The following is a 15,682-nucleotide window of genomic DNA, read 5'->3' as shown; positions in this document are numbered from 1 at the left end:
ACAGAATGGTGTCGCCTGCGTAGAGGTGGATCAGAGACTTACCAGCAGCAAGAGCGACATCATTGATGTATACAGAGAAGAGAGTATGTTGCACTGAGCCTTGTTATTGGAAAACCACACCAGTGTCCGACTTTCGGCGGTCGTATATAATGTTACACCTACCCCGACTTCATTCATTCACTCTCGTCTACAGTCGGTTGATTTCGCCTTACCACTCAAACGATCTATCTTTGGCTAAACTATGATATGGACAGTTTGCTGATGTGGATTTAGCTTTACCTTGCGTCTAGTACTACACTAACCACTGCAATCGATGCGAACTACTGCACGGATAGTTAGCGAAGTGCTGAATACGAATTCAAATCGTTAACTTTAACTAGCCAACAACTAGGCTTGCCAGCTAGCTAAAAGTTACACGGTATGACGTTTCCATGACAACGCAGCGCTCTTCACTGGTTAGCTAGCCATCCACATCATAGCTTAGTGACTGCAGCCAGATAACCTTGCAGTACTGTACATTTATTGAATAGCAGGACCGCCCCAGTGCCTTATTCGATGTCGTGCTTTTTTTTTTGTGTTAATTTTACCCCTTTTTCTCCCCAATTTCATAGTGTCCAATTGTTGTAGTAGCTACTATCTTGTCTCAGCTACAACTCAGCTACAACTCCCGTACTGGCTCGGGAGAGACGAAGGTTGAAAGTCATGCGTCCTCCACAACCTAACCTAGCCACACTGCTTCTTAACACAGCGCGCATCCAACCCGGAAGCCAGCCAGCCAGCCAATGTGGAGGAAACACCGTGCACCTGGCAACCTTGGCTAGCGCGCACTGCGCCCGGCCCGCCACAGGAGTCGCTGGTGTGCGATGAGACAAGGACCACCCTACCGACCAAGCCCTCCCTAACCCGGGCGACGCTAGGCCAATTGTGCGTCGCCCGACGGACCTCCCGGTCGCGGCCGGTTACGACAGAGCCTGGGCGCGAACCCAGGGTCTCTGATGGCACAGCTGGCGCTGCAGTACAGCTCCCTTAACCACTGTGCCACCCGGGAGGCCTCGATGTTGTGCTTGAGACAATAACTAGGCAGTTAACGTTAGCTAAGGAACTAGTCTATAGTTGATCAATCAAGAGGGCCACTGCCACTGATTAGACAGTCTTCTAGCTAACATTACTTACCTGCAGATTCACTGACATCCATCCCTGTTCCTCCTTGTCTCTCCTTGAAGGCTGAGTTTGGTTTCAATGAACACCATCAGAGGCGATCAACTACATGCGCTTTGCATGCTCCAAGAGGGCCATCAGACTCAAGACCATTGACTCCTGCTTTGAGGACCTCAAAGACAGCAGGTGTTGTGTCACAAACAATACCCTACATTTTATCACAGCTAGCCAACAATGTTGGTCGGAGGAATGCATGTCCTGTCTTTTTAGGACTGCTTTTTATGGTATTTGTGTATATGTTATTAGGAAAACAAGTTATTATATTCTAGGCTAGTGGACGAGACCTTCACGGTGGACGAGGTACGGGACAGGCTGGACGGGCTGAAGCTAGTGGTGCGAGGAGAGGTGGAGACTGAGCTCGTCAACACGGCCCACACCAACGTGCTGCTGCTCCGGCAGCTCTTCTCTCAGGCCGAGAAGTTCTACCTTCGTCTGCAGACTGACATCTCGGAGCTGGAGAACAGGTGGGCTGTGGAGTGGCTGGGAAGAGGGCTGTGAGGATGGGTGGGATGGCTTGGAGGTGGATTGTGGGGATGAGGGGTGGCTGTGAGGGCAGGCTGAGGCCTACTTTGAAATTTCCAACAGATGGAAGTACATGATGGCAGTAGGTAGGTAGTACTGAGAATTAGGCAGTGTGGGTTTATGGGAGTTCAAGGTTTAAGAGGGTGAAACTCAGGTGGGAAGCAACCTTTTAACCCCAACATGCCTCTGTGTGTGTGTGTGTGTGTAGCCTGTCAGTAGAGTCACTTATTATGTACACGAGTTTGAGCAGTGAGCACCCCCATACTCAAAGCAGAAGCCGCTTCCTTCAGTGTTTTTCATGTACGCTGTGTATGTAAGGCACTGAGGTCATTGCTGAGCCACTCATTCTTATGTGAATGGTACCCTGCTTTTCCATTTCTGTGGTTTCCTACTGTCACTGATATGTAGCCAGATGCAACCACAGCTTGTGTGACCTGTGTGGGTGGAGTAGTTCACATGATACGATACCGAGGTATGGTTTGATGTCGCTTGCCTTGCCTGGCGTATATTGTCAGGAAGTTTGCTTTTCTCCACATGCAGTGTAGTGAATGTTTTGAAAGTTAACTTGTACATTTCTTTATTTTGGCAGCTCATTTTGTCCAAATGAATGCCATGAAGAACATGTAAATGGACTAGGCTGAGTGGAGACGAAGCAAAATGTGTAGAAAAAAACTGCCAATGAAAGGTCTGTTGCATCTAGGGTTACTAAGCATGGCTGCCAAGAATGTCTTCCAGGAGTGCTTAATAACAAGCCTGGACACAGAAGGATGTGGGAATGTTCTCTACTGTTAAAAACAGCTATATCTCATGGGGAGGGGTTGTCACATTTTTACTTTGCCCCTCGAGGGCATACTGACACGGTGCCAAAAAACGTATTAGCGCATTCCCTTTCATCACGCTGAATTTACCACAGGATCATTCATCATGGTGCCTCAGACCAGAGGTGCTAAAGATACAACAGGGAACAATGCAGCGTGGCCAAAGTCAGCCGGGTCAGCAGTGAAACGTTGGCAACTAGCTGGTCGCGCAATTCATCTCAATTGTTCCCTTTCCGAAATCTAAACTCTGATTTTTTTAGGGCTTTTGGAGTAATTACTTAATGGATTGTCAGGTAACGGTTTCCCGCACTCCGCTCCCTCTTTTCCCCACCAGTAAGATCAAATGGGAGGATGAGGCTGAGGACTTTTCCCTCACGCTCACTCCCCCACTCTCTGGGTAGATCTGAACTTGTTACTGGGGCCCAGGAACATGACACTGAAATTTATAGCATGGCTTTGTGATGTGGGGTACAATTCAAGGCCCATGGGCTGTGTTAATGTGTCTTTTAGAGATGGAGTGGAAAGCCATTCCTTTTACAGTCCATCAGCACGGTAGAAAGCTGTGGTTACATAAATTGATAGAGAGATCATTTTTGTACTTTACAGACAAGACTCTGCTTTTCCTATAATGTGGCTGTGAATATCAAATCAAATTGTATTAGTCACATGCGCCGAATACAACGGGTGTAGTAGACCTTACAGTGAAATGCTTACTTAACAGCCCCTAACCAACAATGCAGTTTGAAAAAAAATACGGATAAGAAATCAAAGAAACAAGTAATTAAAGAGCAGCAGTAAAATAACAATAGCGAGACTATATACAAGGGGGTTCCGGTACAGAGTCAATGTGCCGGGGAACCGGTTAGTTAGTTGAGGTAATATGTACATGTAGGTAGAGTTATTACAGTGACTATGCGTAGATGATAACAACAGAGAGTAGCAGCAGTGTAAAGGGGGGGGATGAGTGTGAGGGAGCTTCAACTCCATTTGACCTTTATTATTGACACCAGTCAAACAAAAACAAAACGTTAAAAAAAACAAGTCCAGGGCTTATGTCGAGTGTTTTTGTAGTACGCCTACATTCATGTGATAAGATAACCAAGCCCTTGAAAGTGTTCCGTAGGCCTCAATCCTGTGTGGCTGTTAGCAGGGCGTCAGAAGCAGGGAATACGCCCCTAGTAGCCACAGATCTACGTGCGTTCTGCAGCTTTTTCAAACCACATATGCAGTAAGCGTGTAGAGAGGTGCTTTGTTCACCACAAACATTTAGCGTTAAACTGTCTTCAGGAGGACAACAAGTGTGTGTTTCTTTTTCTTAAAGCTATGGAACTGTCAGTTGGCTGCTCCCCTATACTTGACGTCAAATGTTTTGCAATATGTTATACATCTCTTTCATAAAGACACATGTAGCTGTTTATAGGCCAACGAGTCAGTACACTGACACTCACTGTATGGTATCAAACAGTCTGACGTTACTCTGCGTTGTTTGTATCCCACATGGGGTTCCGTGTGGCTCAGTTGGTAGAGCATGGCGTTTGCAATGCCGGGGTTCCCCATTGGGGAGCGGTATAGAAAATGCATGTAAGTCGCTTTGGATAAGATCATCTGCTTAATGATGACAAAAGGAAACTATAAATGTGCTAATTGTCTAATTTACATGTTCTCTCCCCCTTTTTTTTGCTTTCATTCTCTACAGAGAGTTGTTAGAACAAGTGGCTGAGTTTGAGAAGACTGAATTTAAAAACCAAAATAAGGTGACTGTTAACTAAAGCCCAACCACCTAGACTTTTATGCAACCATTTGCCCTTTAAAGTAAAAAATACATTTATGACATGTTTATTCATACTTGTTAAGCTGAATTATTGCACTTACGATTCAAATGCTTTGTATGTAATGTATTACAATTGGAAACGGCAGACCACACGATGTGACCATAGAAAATCAACTATTTTTAGTCACCAGCCCTCTGATAGGATCATCTCTTCTAGCTCTTCACACCCTCCCCATGCAACACATTTCTAGCACTTCAGGCTTGTCGAGGTGTGGGTTTTCACTTGAGTCTGAACAACAATTCGCCAACAACAACTCATACGTTCCACTTAGTTTATAAGTTCATGTTTTAAGTCAATGTCATCAAAGTCATTGACCGCTTAAATCACCCATCGAAAATAATCTTGAATGTTTGACGTGTTTATTCACACTGGTTAAGCTGAGTTATTGCCCTTACTTTACATACGCAGCACTTGAATCGTATCACACTTGGAAACTGCAGACCACACGATGTGACCATAGAAAATAACAATGTGGTCATCAGCCCTCTGATAGGAGCATCTCTTCTAACATTTCACACCCACCCACCCCATGCAAAACATTTCTATGAAGTCCTCACTTCAGGCTTGTCGAGGTGTGGTTTTCACTTGAGGCCGAACAACAATTCACCAACAACAACTTGTGTGTTTCACTTTGTTTTTAAGTCCATGTTATCAAGGTCGTTGACGGCTGGAATCATGAATTGATGTGGGAGCAGGTGCTCTACTTCACTTCATTGTATAGTACTACTGATATTGAGTACTGCATTGTTGGGAAAGAGCTTGCAAGAAAGGCATTTCACTCTACTTATGCTTGGGAAAATGTCATTTGAAACTTGAAAACTTGCCTTGCTTTCTTACCCAGACTAACCAGGAAATTAGCACTTCTCAACAAGGTAAAAAACTTGACTCTCCTGTGGTAATATAGAGTTAGCAGAATTAACACCAGGTCATTGTATGAGACTCATGTGTAACTGATACATTACATTGGTTTTTCATCAGGAGATATCCAGGTTACAAGAGGAAAAGGATCAACTCAAGGGCAGGCTCCAAACTATGGAAACCCTGGTATTTAAATCCATGATTTGTGTTTCTGATTTAGGACATTCTTACTTAAATGGACTCTACTTCTTGTAACTTTTGACATCATATTTTGTGCTCATGTTTCCACCTAACCTACACCTGACCTTGCTAATTGAATGATCAATGTTGGAATCACTTTTAGGAAGTAGCTTGCAGTATACCGATTGTGTTTCAGGCCATGGGTGCGTTAGTCTTCTCATCCAAGGCGGAGAGGGCTCTCAAAAACCTACAGAAGGTCCAGGGGGAACAGAAGGTACTCTAGCACTGTAAGGGTTAACAATATAAATATAACAAAATGGGCCAAAAGAACATAAGATGACTGTTGCAGTTGACTTTTCACTCAGTCATATTTCCTGTTTCCTTCCTGTTTTGATATGTGCATTGTAGTATTTTTTTTCCCCTTTTAAATAAGTTGACTCCATGCTGGCCTTGTGTTTAGGATGTGTTGAACCTTTAGTCGTTCTTTTTTTCTGAACAATTACTATTATTTTGTTTGCTTTCATGGAAATCAACTGGTATGTATCAATCCGACACTATGCTTTGTGTGTTGAATACATGTCCATCTAAGTGTGCATCCCAAATGGTTCCCTATTGGTTCCCTAATGGTTCCCTATTCACAGGGCTCTGGTCAAAAGTAGTGCACTGTATAGGGTAGGAGGGTCCATTTGGGACGTAGCCTAAAAGTGCACCCACTGAAGTGCTTTGTTTCTTTCCCCAAGATGGCCACCCGTTCTCAGGAGATCACTAGTCTTGAGGACACGGTGGCAGCGCTGCCTCCCAGAGAGACCTGCAGGACAACCTGGTCTCTGCCAAACACGACCTGCTCAGGGTACAAGAACAGCTGGCCCTAGCAGAGAAGGTACGTCCCTCTACCCCATACTGGAACCTGGTGCCTTTCACAGAAATCATGCATTGATGGCAAACAATGCAAGGTTGGGTGAACTTGGGTGAAGTGTCTGAAGTAAGCATTTGGCTCAAGAGCTATGGACCCAATTATATCAGCTATATTTGCCTATAAGAGGTTCATGCAACCCTGTTGTGTGTTTTTGTGTGCGTAGGAGCTGGATAGGAAGTTCCAGCAGACATCTGCCTACCGCAACATGAAGGAGATTCTCACCAAGAAGAACGAGCATATCAAGGACACCAGGAAACGCCTTTCAAAGTGAGTCAGTTGATTATCATAAGAAATTATCATGAATGATAGACAGATTGTTTAATTCATCTTCTGCTGTATGATGATTATGTTTGCAGTTCCTGTCTAACAACCTTTTCCGCTAACATTTCCAATATTTAATTTCCAGATACGAGTCCGATGAATGAACCCTTTGCCTCACACGACAAGACACAAAATAGGAGGTTAAAGCGCATGACAAGAAGGTGGAAATGGCCCAAATCCAGGGATTGCCACGGTGGAAAATGTTTTGACCCATTCATCATTTATTCTACCCCACTGCAGGAGTAGGCGGTTTGGAATTAAAAGTGCACTTGAGAATATCATAGTTCACCTGTAGTTCAGAACCTTCTAGAAGAATTGTATCATCTCGCTGATCCAGCAGATTTTGTAGTCATTAGGTTTAGGAGAGGGAGAGCGGGAGCGGGAGATTTAAAGGTTGGGGGCTAATCGACAGAGCCTCCTATGGTCAGTCTCACTGGGAGAAGAACCTTGAATGTCTCTGTCCCTTTGCTTCTCTATTCTGTCCCATGGAGTCCTATCTAGTAGCTGAAGTTTTGTATGTAGTAGTAGGTTTTCCTCACTGCACTATGCAAGTACTTTCAAGTCCTTGACTCACTATCTAAAAAGGAGGCCTTCTGAATAAGGGAGATTATGCCTGAAGCTTTGCAGCCACCTATATCTGTCTGATGGTGATGTGTAATTTTTTCCATGACACCAACTCGTGAATTATTGTCTCTTCTCAAGACAGTACAATATTTTTCATCCATTTCTTTGCACATGTAGCTAAGGCACGATGCAACATCTAGCTATATGTATTCAGATGGTGTAATTCAGAGCTCCATGAATAGAGTCACGGCTAATGGTACATATTATGCTGCATAGCATATGCAGCATAGCATAACATTAAAACATATCTTGAGGGAAGTTAGTGAGGGAAATGTTTACATAGTATGATTTGACATGTTTTACTTTTCTTACCATCTATCCTGTTTTAGCATATCAAATAATTATTGGAAAGATCAGAGGTTGAACCTTAGCGAATGCAAAAAAAATATTTATGGAATATAAGCGCTACACTGACTGTACAAAACATTAGAAACACCTTCCTAATATTATGTTGTAACCCCTTTTGCCCTCAGAACAGACTCAGTTCGTCAGGGCATGGACTCTACAAGGTGTCGAAAGCATTCCACAGGGATGCTGGCCCATGTTGAGTCCAATACGTCCCACAGTTGTGTCAAGTTGGCTGGATGTCCTTTGGGTGGTGGCCCATTCTTGATACACACGAGAGACTGTTAAGCATGAAAAACCCATCAGCATTGCATTTCTTGACACACTCAAACCGGTGCACCTGGCACCTACTACCATACCCTGTTCAAAGTAACTTACATTTTTTGTCTTGCCCATCCCTCTGAGTGGCACACACACACAATCCATGTCTCAATTGTCTCAAAGCTAAAAAATATTTTTTTAACCTGTCTCCTCCCCTTCATCTACTGTACAATAATGAATCATAGCTTTCACCTGGATTCTCCTGGTCATGCTATGCCATGTAAAGAGCAGGTATTCCTAATGTTTTGTACATGTCTGTATCATGAAAGGGTTATGACCATATTTTGACAGGTTATGTCAGCTGTCATGACATATGACATGGCTATGACCGTGTTATAACTTATGACGCTTGGTGTCAAAGTGTTACCGTATATTGTTCCAAATAATGTCTTAAAATGAACACAATCTAAAAGGATACTTTTGAGAAATCAATATTTTTCATGTTGAATAAATGAATGTGATTTTTTTCTTCCAGAATGTAGACCTACTCCATATGTTAAGAGCACATTATAAGGACTATAATGACATCAATATGTTGTCTGTGTCCTGTACGGTTCACAGGTCATAGGGTTTTACAGGAGGCATGTATAGGTCTAAAAAAGGGCCTAATGTGGCCGCTTTAAACACGATTCTCTCCAAAAAATGGTTTGTGATGCAAATGTAAAAAGCATGTCCAACACCCTTCCTCTCAATGGAGTTTCTATGTGAGAATTTGCCAGAACGATCTGGGATACCCCCCAAAAACAATTTGGGCTAAGCTGGCGTGGAATAGCCCTATAGCATGTACTGTGTCAGAGGTACAACCATCAAAGTAATTGGAATGTTAGAGCAACACATGCAATACAAACGCCTAACCCATCTTCATTCAGTAGCCCTTGGGTGACTAAAGACCTTGACATTCCACAATTTATATATACACCACTGGGTGGGGCTGGCCTCCTGAGCTTTATATATAAATCCTGGATATTCATCCATAGCTCACTTTTGCAGCTCCAGCGGTACCATCCACCGAGCTTATCATTATCTGAAGACCATGCCAATGGCTCTCTCTATGGGGTCCTCCGCGCTGTCCGGGGAATGAGGATATCGTGGGGGCTTCAGGCTTCTCTGGAGGCCTGGGTGGGGGAGGGATGGCCCTGGCTCTCCGCTATGGAATGGGGCTGGAGCACAGCTGGGGTTAATGGAGGCATGGGGATGGGGAATGCAGGACTAGGTCTTGAGGGTGGAGGAGGATACGGGGCTGGCGTGGGAATGGGGGGTGAAGCAGGCCTAGGTGTTGGGAAAGAAGGAGGCTACAGGGCTGGGATGGGCCTGAGTATGGGTGGTGGTGGTGGCAGTGCTGCCTTCTCTATGGGACGCACCATGGCATTAGGAGGGCTATGAGCGGGTGCATTTCTGGATGCAGCGGGAGCATATCCTGCTGCGGGGCCCTTACTGGCCCCGGTCCTCTCGTGGGCTGCAGAGAAACACACCCTCTGGGCTAAACGAGCGCTTCTCAGGCTACATGGCCAAAGTGAGGCAGCTGCAGCAGGAGAATGTAGTCCTGGAGGCTCAGGCTGGCAGATATGACCAACGAGTCCACCGGAGCCACCACCACCACAGCTGAGAACGAGACCCAGCTGATAGAGAACCGCGGTGAACTGGAGAGCCTCACCCTGGACACGGGTCAAACTTGAGATGGAGCTGGACTGCATCCGGGGAACCGCCCATGAGATGAAGGCCGAGTACGTCTCACTGCATGCCTTCTCATTGGGAGAAGTGCATGTATGCTCCCAAATGGCACCCTATTCCCTTTATAGCACACTACTGTTGATCAGGGCCCATAGTGACGCATCCAATGTGATTTATTTTTACATGCTAGCTATTGTCTGCTAAACAAATTGTGACGAGGCGATTAGGATTTCCTGTCATACCTGTCACCTTTTGTCTGCAGGTATGATTTTGAACAAGGCGTGAGGTATCAGCTGGAATCATATTGCCACCATGAGGAGGGTACTGCAGAATTTATGCTTATAAAATATCAGATTTCATTCAATATCATTTCCTGTTCAGTTAGACAACAAATCGCTATGACTATAGCTCTCCATCCTGTAGGACATTGACATGGCCCGCGATCTCCGCATTGAACTAGATGCCAAACACTCTAGCCTTAGAGATGAGCTGGACTTTATCACCAAGACTAGCCTAGAATAAATCACAGAGCACAAAACTATGAGTGCGTGCGATGCTTGTGTGTAGATGTGTGCATCTCTATATTCATCGTGAGATGGTGAGCAAGGCAAACCTCAGAGAGAACACTGAAGTTCCCTCTGTGAAAAGTAAAGTCATTATATTGTATTCTATTAAACTACATACGTATGAGACTGCAACAGATTGTAGGAGTGTTGTCATGTGAACTGTAATGAGTGGTATTGGCTGACAGATGGAAGGTTTTACAGGAGCTGTTCACTATTCAGTCCAAACTGGGCACCTCTTCCACTGACACATCAGTATCTATGATTGAGGTGGACCCGGTCAAGTCCTTTGACATCGCTTCTGCCCTCAACAAGATACGAGTGGAGTATGAGAAATCAGTAGAGCAGCACAAAGAGAAGGAAGATGCCTACTAAATGTAAATGACATTTTATTCTTGTAATACCATTTAGATTTTCTAAACAATATGAATTATATTTGCTACTTATTTTAAAGCCACTAATTGTTTCCTGTGAATGTACAATATACTCTCTGCCCAATAGGGGTCAGTAGAAATGGCTGGATGTCTCATGGTGAATGAGATAGGCCTACTTAGAAAATATTTGGACATGAGGATGCTATGTTTTTGGGGAGCGACACAAAGTATAAATCCCTTAATCTATGTAATGAAATAACTAGCGCATGGTTTGCAAAGTCTGAAAAGTAGATCACTCCGAACAACTAGTTACTGAACAACTAGTTATGCTGTTGTCTTTTCACTCAGAAAAGGCCTAGAAGCTACTCAAAGGGCATTACATTTTGGCCTGCAGGAACAAGGGGGAGGAACACTTTGGCTTGATCTGTTGATCTTCTTAGAGCTGAAACTGTCACAGACACCACAAGCTTGTGTCCCCAATATAACACTAAAACCTATAGGTAATAGGGTGCCCTTTGGGACGGAAAATGGTGTTATGGTGTGGTGACCTGCCAACCGTTACTCTCCTCCTGTTTTGAGTGAAACTCACCAAGCTGCAGAGCAGTTTGCCGTGGGTTAACCCCAAGTTAGTGGTGTCTTTGGTGCAGACAAAAGATTCAGGGAACCCAACTTCCTAAAGCAGGGGAAGAAACAAACAACTGCCAGACATTTTGTTGTTGTTGATTGATGTTTTATTAAAAGAACTGACATGCAGACAGATATAGATGTACATACATGCATACTTACACACAAGACACCCACTCTGCCACTCTCATGCAAACATCTACATGCATCTTTCACTCTGAAAGTGACTCACATCAAGAATCCTGCAGCTCATGTAAAGAATACACTGAATGATGTTATCAAAGTGTGTATGAGACAGTAGCTAATGGCCCCGTGCTGCTCTCTCTGCCTGCAGTTGGATGAGGTCCAGGCTGCCAATGCCACCAGCTCTGAGGCCCTCACCACCTCCAAGGCAGAGATCTCTGCCTCCAGGAAAGAACCGCAGGCCCTCAGTCTGGAGCTGCAGAGTCTAGTCAATATGGTGAGTCGGGTCTAACACACTGTGTGTGTTTGTGATTACACCATTTCAATCTATTGTACCAATACCATCTGGTATGTGAATAGAACTTTTCACTGGCCTTAGAGAGATATCTATAGTCATAGTGAAACGAAACCATGTATGTACAGTACCAGTCAAAAGTTTGGACACATCTACTCATTAAAGGGTTTTTCTTTATTTTTTACTATTTTCTACATTGTGGAATAATAGTGAAGACAAAACTAGACTATGAAATAACACATGGAATCCTGTAGTAACCAAGAGAGTGTTAAACAAATCAAAATATTTGCTTAGATTTTAGATTCTTTAAAGTAGCCACCCTTTGCCTTGATGACAGCTTTGTACACTCTTGGAATTCTCTCAACCAGCTTCACCTGAAAGGCTTTTCCAACGGTCATGAATCCAACTCATCCCAAACCATCTCAACTGGGTTGAGGTCGGGTGACTGTGGAGGCCAGGTCATCTGATGCTGCGCTCCATCACGCTTCTTCTTGGTCAAATAGCACTTACACAGCCTGGAGGTGTGTTGAGTCATTGTCCTGTTGAAAAACAAATTATAGTCCCACTAAGCGCAACCCAGATGGCATATCGCTGCAGAATGCTGTGGTAGCCATGCTGGTTAAGTGGGCCTTGAATTCTAAATAAATCACTGTCAATGTCACCAGCAAAGCACCATCACACCTCCTCATCCATGCTTCACGGTGGGAACCACACATGCGGAGATCATCCGTTCACATACTCTGCGTTTCACAACGACATGGCGGTTGGAACCAAAAATCTCAAATTTGGACTCAGACCAAAGGACAAATTTCCACCGGTCTAATGTCCATTGCTCATGTTCCTTGGCCCAAGCAAGTCTCTTCTTCTTATTGGTGTCCTTTAGTAGGGGTTTCAGCAGCATTTTGACCATGAATGCCTGATTCACGCAGTCTCTGAACAGTTGATGTTGAGATATGTCTGTTACTTGAACTCTGTGAAGCATTTATTTGGGCTGCAATTTCTGAGGCTGGTAACTCTAATGAACTTCTGCAGCAGAGGTAACTCTGGGTCTTCCTTTCCTGTGGCGGTCCTCATGAGAGCCAGTTTCACCATAGCGCTTGATGGTTTTTGCAACTGCACTTAAATAAACTTTAAAAGTTCTTGAAATTTTCCAGATTGACTGACTTTCATGTCTTAAAGTGATGATGAACTGTCATTTCTCTTTGCTTATTTGAGTGGTTCTTGGGATAATATGGATTTGGTCTTTTAACACCCCTACCTTGTCACAACACAACTGATTGGTTCAAACGCATTAAGGAGGAAAGGAAATACTTATTAATTGAAATGCATTCCAGGTGACTACCTCATGAAGCTGGTTGAGAGAATGCAATGAGTGTGCAAAGCTGACATCAAGGCAAATGATGGCTACTTTGTATAATCTTAAATATAAAATATATTTTGATTTGTTTAACACTTTTTTGGTTACTACATGATTCCATGTGTTATTTCATAGTTTTGATGTCTTCATTATTATTCTACAATGTAGAAAATACACCTGTTATGAGTAGGTGTGTTGGAACTTTTGACTGGTTCTGTAAGTCAGTGATGCTGTGACAGTGCCGTGATGCAGCTGATGAGTATCAGAGTTTGATATAAATCAGTGCTAACAGTCACACAGGAAGTGGTTGCTATGGTGTCTCGCATTACCAAACTCCCCTACTGCTGAGCTTAGGCACAAACAGCAATACTGCTTCCCAGAAGACATCACAGTGGTGTATCCATTCACTGCAGTTTTGTGCCTTCCAGTAGAAAGACAGGTGACTAAATGGGGTTTGCCAAGGCACTAACAGGATTGTTTTCTTTGGATTGTCTGCTGGATTGTGTGTTTCTTTAGAAATTTTAAGTGAGGTCCTGCTTATGGGAAATGGGTTACATTGACTGGCACTTTTATTTTGAAAGATACACTTTTGATAACAGGGTGACTGACGGTGGTTATGTTGTCCCAGTTAAACAATGCCACATATGTTCTAACATGAGCTAGCTAGTTAGTTAACAGATCCTCCTCCTCCCTTCTCTCCGAAGAACATGTCCCTGGAGCTTAGCTTTGCCCAGTCCAGTGGGGGCGTGGCGGAGTACCAGAACCAGATCAGGGGCCTGGAGGAGGCCATCGATGTAGCTAAGGTGGACCTGCACAAGCAAATCATCAGCTACCAGGAGCTCCTGGACGTCCAGCTGGTCCTGGACGCTGAGATCACCAACTACCGGACACTTCTGAACTGGGATGACCTTAGGTTAAAGTGCTGATCTATGATCAGTTTTGCCTTATGATTGCGGGCTCGGAGCTCTCATTCAATTCCATTGAATGAATACTTTATTTCCAATCGACACTGGTTAATAAGGATATGGATAGGACCTCATATTATCCACATCATCCACCAGTGTCAGTGAGGCAATAACCAGTTGGCTGTCCTTCTAGCTTCCCCGTCCAGTCCTATGGCTCCTCCCCTCTCTACATGTCCATCTCACCCGGCCCCTCCTCCCACATCAGGAGCCCCTCCTCCAAATCTGGAGTTCTGGCAGAGCTCACTACAGTGATGAAGAAAGAGTTTAGTTAAAGATCAAATAGCCAGTTCTGAGCAAATTGGTAAATGTCTTGCATCATTCAATATCATTGAAAAATTAAATAGTTACCTGTTTTGGACCTTTCTTTCAGGGTATTTGCAGAGAGTATGTCTTTCACAAAGACTTCCTACACTTACACTGGTGAGAAAACAGTATGAAGACCACCAGGCGTCTATAGTCTCTTTCAGGGAAGGACTGGGACCAAAAATAATTTCCCCCCCTTGAGAGCTCTACAATTGGCCCATTTTACCCCCTAAAGGCCCACATTACTGGCCAAATAATGATCATTCTGTAAAATAAAATAAAAAATGTATGCAGGCCCACTGGCTTAAAGATGGACCAGCCCATCTGGCATTTGCCCAAACTGCCATAATGCAGTCTGAGGATATGAGTAACTTAATGACTAGGTAAATCATAGATGTCACATATCCACACCATTGAAACCAGACAATAACTATTTAACCTTTCTTCTCTATGTATCACTGTGTTGTGTCATTCGTCTTAGGAAGAGTGCCACTCTTTCTTGATCAATTCTATCTTAGATTAAAAAAAGCTAAACGTCATTAAAGACTGTTTGTACTGATTAAGGTTCTCTAATTCTTGTTACAGTGACAGATGAGGTCCTTGAGAGTAATACCAAAGAAGAAGTGGTCACGGGCAAGTTTCTATATCCTTATCATTTGACCAGACAGAGCCAATGTGTTAGCAGACCAATGATACTGGACCATGTGGTTTAGGAGGGTCATTCCAAGTGCCGTGAATCAGTCTCAAGCACTCAGATTATCTGTTGGAGTTGCCCTTATCCGCAGGGGACTTCACAGAGCATTCGTGCTCTCAGTATCACCATCAACCACATAATGTTATGTACATAGCATAGGCCTATTACTTAATAAATCAGTCCTTCTAAGTCTTAGACAGAATTTCAGAGATGTTGTTGGAACTAACACTGCCTTCTCTCTACTCTGAGACCACTACTAATGCATCTGATGCAGAGCCTGAGTCCTCGGTCAGATCTCACTATCACAGCGTGGTGACCCTATATGACCTTACATGACCTTTGCCCAAAAAACTTTGCTTCATCCTATCGGATTTCATTGTGGTTATTATTGTATTGTAGTGAATCATAAGATGTTTGTAAGAATGTCCATAGTGCAGACAACGTTTAGTTATGGATTTTCCTGTGTATTCTGTGGGATTTGAGTAATTTATGCAAGAAGCGCAAAATCATTTGGGGACTGGGTTTGCCATATTTCAGGATCAGTGTGTGTTTTCGAGCATTGCGTGTGTGCGACAGAGAGGTCTGTCTTTGTCCTGCACAGGTGTCAAAGCACCTACCATGCACATCAGAGCTACAGTAATGCTGCTTTGCCATGTGTGTCAATTGGTACTGATGTCACCACCAACACCTCTCCGTCT

At 43.8% G+C, this 15,682-nt stretch overlaps 2 pseudogenes; both read left to right on the top strand.

The window, feature by feature from the left end:
• The first annotated feature begins 1,143 nt into the window (after positions 1-1,143).
• Positions 1,144-6,915, top strand: LOC139367140 (leucine zipper transcription factor-like protein 1; annotated as a pseudogene).
• Positions 6,916-9,032: 2,117 nt separating this feature from the next.
• LOC139366832 (thread biopolymer filament subunit gamma-like) lies at positions 9,033-14,259 on the top strand (annotated as a pseudogene).
• The last annotated feature ends 1,423 nt before the right edge of the window (positions 14,260-15,682 follow it).

The sequence above is a fragment of the Oncorhynchus clarkii genome, chromosome 15 (assembly GCF_045791955.1).
Source record: "Oncorhynchus clarkii lewisi isolate Uvic-CL-2024 chromosome 15, UVic_Ocla_1.0, whole genome shotgun sequence".
In the NCBI taxonomy this organism is placed as follows: domain Eukaryota; kingdom Metazoa; phylum Chordata; class Actinopteri; order Salmoniformes; family Salmonidae; genus Oncorhynchus; species Oncorhynchus clarkii.
Note: the sequence above shows the minus strand (reverse complement) of the source record. Positions and strands in the feature narration are given on the sequence as shown.